Raw genomic sequence first — 6,987 nt, forward strand, 5'->3', positions numbered from 1 at the left:
TTTTGTTGCACCGTCCTTTGGGTGCGAACCTTTGCCTGGGTCGCGTGTTGTATTGTGAGCGGCATTGTATGCCGCTCTGTGTTGCTAGAGGGGTCATCTATCCGACCAGGTGGCTGCTTTCATATTTGGTTGTGGGAGGTCTGCGACCTCCTCATCGAATTCGGGTAGCAGCTTCCGCTTTGGGTAGCTCTTGGAGGGGCGATTGTCGCCGTACCTTGCTGCAGTGTTGAGTATTTTGCTCCATCTGAATTGGAGTGTGTCTTGCGCGGCCTTGAGCCTTCGCTTCTGCTTTTTGAGGCTCCTCGCGGTGGCAACAAGCCTTTTACTGGCGTTCTGCTACTCCGGGTGCCTGTCCGGCGTTATGTCGTCCGGACCATTATCCTTGATAGGGTTTATTTGTTCGGTTTGATTATCCGGATTGCCGTTGTCCGGCAGCGGTTCGCCCTGCTCCAGCACCGGGTCTGTGTGATCGCTATTTCTGTCGAGGCGGGATTTGGGGCGGCGCTTGCGTCGCCGCTTTGACTGCTTTTTGAGGGAACAATCCTTTGGTGCGTCTTTCCGCTCTTTGCCGTCATCCTTTGGTGCGTCCACCATGTATACCTCGTATGACGAGGTGGCATTCCAGGGCTCAATAGGCGCTGGTTCTTCATCATCTCCTTCATCGGCGTCCATACCGTCAATGTCGTCGGAGTCGAAGTCGAGCATGTCGGTTAAGTCATCGAAAGTGGCTATGAAGTGGGTGGTGGGTGGGTTTTGAATTTCCTCATCGTCCGTACCCCAACCTTGCTGACTGTAGTCCGGCCAGGGCTCTCCTGATAAAGAGAGAGACTTCAGTGACTTCAGGATATCGCCGAAAGGCGAGTGCTGAAAGATGTCTGCGGCAGTGAACTCCATGATCGGCGCCCAATCGGATTCGACTGGCAGGGGCGCGGAGGGTTCGGAGTCCGAAGAGGAGTCCGGCTCCTTGGAGTCACGAGCCTCGTAGAGGACGGGGCCGGTGTTCGGCTCAATCGCCGTTTGGATCGCATCCCCCGAGGTGGCGTCCAACCGCCCATCCTCGATCGGCGCGGTCGGCTCTGAACTAAGGGTCGGAGCCGATGCGGGCGCGGCCTCCAGGGCACTGTTCGGTGGCAGAGCTGGATCATGCCCGTCGTGACAGTGCAGCGCGCTCGGCAGTGGTTCGAATCCGTCGAAGATCAAGTCTCCGCGGATGTCAGCCGTGTAGTTTAAACTTCCAAATCTGACCTGACGGCCAGGGGCGTAGCTTTCGATCTGCTCTAGATGGCCAAGTGAATTGGCCCGCAGTGCGAAGCCGCCAAAGACAAAGATCTGTCCGGGGAGGAAGGTCTCACCCTGGACTGCATCGCCATTGATGATCGTAGGAGCCATCGGGCCTGACGGCGACGGCACAGAGGAACTCTCAATGAAAGCACCAATGTCGGTGTCAAAACCGGCGGATCTCGGGTATGGGGTCCCGAATTGTGCGTCTAGGCCGGATGGTAACAGGAGGCAAGGGACACGAAGTTTTACCCAGGTTCGGTCCCTCTCAATGGAGGTAAAACCCTACGTCCTGCTTGATTAATATTGATGATATGGGTAGTACAAGAGTAGATCTACCACGAGATTAGAGAGGCTAAACCCTAGAAGCTAGCCTATGGTATGATTGGTTATGTGTATGTTGTCCTACGGACTAAACCCCCCCGGTTTATATAGACACCGGATAGGGTTAGGGTTACATAGAGTCGGTTACAATGGTAGGAGATCTGAACATCCGTATCGCCAAGTTTGCCTTCCACGCCAAGGAAAGTCCCTTCCGGACACGGGACGGAGTCTTCAATCTTGTATCTTCATAGTCCAGGAGTCCGGCTGAAGGTATAGTTCGGCTATCCGAACACCCCCTAATCCAGGACTCCCTCAGTCCTCGCACACCCGCCGTAGGTCCCTCGTTGCCGGTTGCAGCATGCTGCATCGATGGTCCCAAATTCTCCGTGGACAGTTGCAGCACACCCTCTCCGACGGGAACAACTCCGCCTAACGGCTTGTGGCACGACAAGTCACCTTTTCTTGCAACCCATGGCTTGTAGTCTACCAATCAATGGTTGTAACGCGGTCAATTTCCGGTTGCAACATGACCCATGACTTTGCAACCGGCTAGTCACCGGTTATAGCATGCCCGCCGGTCAGCTGAGGAGCAAGGGGTGCGCCATGATGATGACGGAGGAGGACGGGGGAGTAGGTGGCACACGACCATGACGTCCACGTGACGAGTCGGCACTTTGCTTGCCGGTCGATTCACTACATCCTGTCTCATATCCCTTGATTCATGGTCCCTTCTCTTCCCAACCCGACACCGTGACCTCGCCCGCGCATCAAGCAGGGGCACGTGCCCCGTCCGAGCAGCGGCGACGACGCTCATGGTGAGGAGTGGTGTGGGGGAGAAGAAGAGAAGGGCCCCAGTAGGAGGTGGTGCGGGTGGGTGTATCTCATCGGCATCATGTGGTACGACGGATATGCGATGGGATGCGAGAGAGGGTGGGCGAATTAAGTGAGGAAAGCTATAAGGCGTTCGCACCACTCCCCCTGTAGCGTGACCAATCTCACGCTCGGCTAGTCAGCCGATTCTAATTAGTTTCCTACATATTATTGACATTTTATTGACAAGAGGAGTTTGCTTTCAGCCTTGGAGCGATGAGTGAAAAGCTTTATGCATCATCAGAGCTTTATATCAAGGGAAACCTAACTTACGTGTGTGCGCACTGCCGGTCAATGGGTTGGTCCCCTTGCGCCTTGCTTTGGGTGTTGCCCTTGCTCACGTTGCTCAAGACGGTGGGCTATGGCCTTCCCATACTAGCCCAGGAGGGGTTGGCCGGGACTTCCAAGATCGGGCATCTACCCTATGGTGGCGCTGATATGAGGTCCAAGAGCCATGACTATGAGTCGTGATCGACAGGAGTGGTGCAGAGTGCATGCCACCGGTCGGGAGGCTCGGTGCTGATCAAGCGGCTGCGCGCTCCTGACCTAGGAGTGGCTGCGCTCCGCACGGGCGCCTGTTGGTGATGCTGATATGTCTCTCGTGCTCCAGTTTTAGTCCATGTTAGCCCCTGGGCTCACGGTCCTGGGCAAGGCTCTCTCCGACGAGGTGGTGTGATCCGCCGTCAATGTTGGTCTCTGGAGACCACTCGGGTCTGCGACGGCGGCCTCGATGTGGGTTGTTGTGGCCATCGAAAGGTCTTCCTGAGGATTTCTCTCTCCAGATCTGTTAGTTTACGTGAGATGCAAACTATGAAGAGAGAATTCCTTATTTGACACTACCTTAAAATGTGGTTCCATATTTGCCCCTGAAGAACTTTTTTTCCCTATTTGACATGTAGTCTAAATTTTCTTCCTTACGTGACATTGCCGTCCGTTTTGTTACACCGTTCCGTTAAATTGTTTTTGGATGGACCAAAATACCCCAGTGTTAGTAGCTAGCCCACAAGGAGTTTTGACCAGAGTCGCTAGCCAAAAGCCCGATCCCGATCTGGCCATCCTCTCGTCTCTCTGTTTATTCGATTCCCCACCCCCAACCCTAGAGGCGGCGGCGGGTTGCAGGCTCGTACGGCGGCGGCGGCGTGAGTTGAGGGGCCATGGCTCAAGGGGTGGCTGCGGGCGGAGGATCAAGCACGGCTGTGGGTGCTGGAGCAAGCACCACGGCGGAAGGCGACCTAGGCACAGCGGACGGCAGCCAAGGCGGGGCTGGGGATGGCTCATCGGTGAGGTCCGCTACTGGCGGCCATGGCGCGGCTATGCAGCACTTGCCGATGAGCTCAGCTGCGGGCGCAGGCCATGGCGATGTTGCGGGCGGTGCAGGCCATGGCGATGCTGCAAGGTTGGGCGTGGATGCAGGCTTGGGCCACGGTGCGGCTGCAGACTTAGAAGGGTGAGTTCCTTCCACAATTACTCTTCAAATGCAGGATTAGAAGGAGGAGCAGGTTGACCCATATCCTGTAGCAATGCTCATGCATAAGTTTCTCTTTTATGTACAGGATGGATCCAAATTCTTGTTATGTACTGAAAATTAGATTGCTTGGCAACCCAAAAAAAGCTAGAAAAGAGCCTGTAAGGGCATATTTATTCCTAAGTGTTTTGGTGATTGATGACAACGCATTTGCGGACTAATCGTATGCCTTGAGTATTCCAGACACTTCATTGCTAGGCACAAGACGGTTGGGTGCCCCTTGAAGACTGATGGAGACGGCGTCTTTTCTACGTTTCTTTTTGGTGGATTTGAGTCGTAGGAAAGCCGTACTATTAAGAGGGGGTCCGCGTTGGAAAGGTTTGGGTGGAATCATCACGTACACGTCTCCTTCTTGTCCCCTCCTTTTTTCCTTGGAGCTTCCTCCGGTTTCCTGCCTCCCTTGTCTGGCTGATGTGGTTGGTCGCGGTAGTACTGCTCCCAGGAAAGCGGTAGTTGTTGGAAATATGCCCTAGAGGCAATAATAAATTAGTTATTATTATATTATATTTCATTGTTCATGATAATCGTTTATTATCCATGCTAGATTTGTATTGATAGGAAACTCAGATACATGTGTGGATACATAGACAACACCATGTCCCTGGTAAGCCTCTAGTTGACTAGCTCATTGATCAATAGATGGTTACGGTTTCCTGACCATGGACATTGGATGTCGTTGATAACGGGATCACATCATTAGGAGAATGATGTGATGGACAAGACCCAATCCTAAGCCTAGCACAAAGATCGTGTAGTTCGTATGCTAAAGCTTTTCTAATGTCAAGTATCATTTCCTTAGACCATGAGATTGTGCAACTCCCGGATACCGTAGGAGTGCTTTGGGTGTGCGAAACGTCACAACGTAATTGGGTGGCTATAAAGGTGCACTACGGGTATCTCCGAAAGTGTCTGTTGGGTTGGCACAAATCGAGACTGGGATTTGTCACTCCGTGTAAACGGAGAGGTATCTCTGGGCCCACTCGGTAGGACATCATCATAATGTGCACCATGTGACCAAGGAGTTGATCACGGGATGATGTGTTACGGAATGAGTAAAGAGACTTGCCAGTAACGAGATTGAACAAGGTATCGGGATACCGACGATCGAATCTCGGGCAAGTATCATACTGATAGACAAAGGGAATGTATATGGGATTGATTGAATCCTTGACATCGTGGTTCATCCGATGAGATCATCGTGGAGCATGTGGGAGCCAACATGGGTATCCAGATCCCGCTGTTGGTTATTGACCAGAGAGTTGTCTCGGCCATGTCTGCATGACTCCTGAACCCTAGGGTCTACACACTTAAGGTTCGATGACGCTAGGGTTATAGGGAAAGTATGTACGCGGTTACCGAATGTTGTTCGGAGTCCCGGATGAGATCCCGGACGTCACGAGGAGTTCTGGAATGGTCCGTAGGTAAAGATTGATATATAGGAAGTATGGTTTTGGCCACCGGAAGTGTTCCGGGCATCACCGGTAGTGTACCGGGACCACCGGAGGGGTCCGGGGGTCCACCGAGAGGGGCCACGGGCCCCGGAGGCCTACATGGGCCAATAGTGGGAAGGGACCATCCCCTAGGTGGGCTGGGGCGCCTCCCACCAAGGCCCAAGGCGCCTCCTAGAGGGGAGGGGGGCAAACCCTAGGGCAGATGGGCCCTAAGGCCCACCCCAGGTGCGCCTCCCCCTCTCCCCCTTGTGGCCGCCACCCTAGATGGGATCTAGAGCTGCCGCACCCCTTGGGGTGGGAACCCTAGGTGGGGGCGCAGCCCTGCCTCTCCCCCTATATATAGTGGAGGCAAAGGGGCAGCCCAACATATGAAGTTCCTCCCCTGTTGGCGCGGCCCTACCCCTCTCCCTCCTCGTCTCTCGTAGTGCTTGGCGAAGCCCTGCTGGAGTCCCGCGCTCTTCCACCACCACCACGCCGTCGTGCTGCTGCTGGATGGAGTCTTCCCCAACCTCTCCTTCTCCCCTTGCTGGATCAAGGCGTAGGAGACGTCACCGGGCTGCACGTGTGTTGAACGCGGAGGCGCCGTTGTTCGGTGCTTAGATCGGAATCAACCGCGATCTGAATCGCTACGAGTACGAGTCCTTCATCCGTGTTCTTGCAACGCTTCCGCTTAGCGATCTACAAGGGTATGTAGATGCACTCTCCTTCCCCTCGTTGCTAGATTACTCCATAGATTGATCTTGGTGATGCGTAGAAAATTTTAAATTTCTGCTACGATCCCCAACAGTGGCATCATGAGCTAGGTCTATGCGTAGTTTCTATGCATGAGTAGAACACAAAGTAGTTGTGGGCGTCGATATTGTAAATTTACTTGCCGTTACTAGTCTTATCTTGATTCGGCGGCATCATGGTATGAAGCGGCCCGGACCGACCTTACACGTACGCTTACGTGAGACTGGTTCCACCGACTGACATGCACTAGTTGCATAAGGTGGCTAGCGGGTGTCAGTCTCTCCCACTTTAGTCGGATCGAATTCGATGAAAAGGGCCCTTATGAAGGGTAAATAGAAATTGGCATATCACGTTGTGGTTTTGGCGTAGGTAAGAAACGTTCTTGCTAGAAACCTATAGCAGCCACCTAAAAATTTGCAACAACAATTAGAGGACGTCTAACTTGTTTTTGCAGCATATGCCTTGTGATGTAATATGGCCAAAAGGATGTGATGAATGATATATGTGATGTATGAGATTGATCATGTTCTTGTAATAGGAATCACGACTTGCATGTCGATGAGTATGACAACCGGCAGGAGCCATAGGAGTTTTCTTAATTTATTTATGACCTGTGTGTCAACATAAACATCATGTAATTACTTTAGTTTATTGCTAAAGCGTTAGCCATAGTAGTAGAAGTAATAGATGACGAGACAACTTCAAGAAGACACGATGATGGAGATCATGATGATGGAGATCATGGTGTCATGCCGGTGACAACGATGATCATGGAGCCCCGAAGATGGAGATCAAAAGGAGCAAATG

The sequence above is a fragment of the Triticum urartu genome, chromosome 2 (genome assembly GCF_003073215.2).
Source record: "Triticum urartu cultivar G1812 chromosome 2, Tu2.1, whole genome shotgun sequence".
NCBI lineage: Eukaryota > Viridiplantae > Streptophyta > Magnoliopsida > Poales > Poaceae > Triticum > Triticum urartu.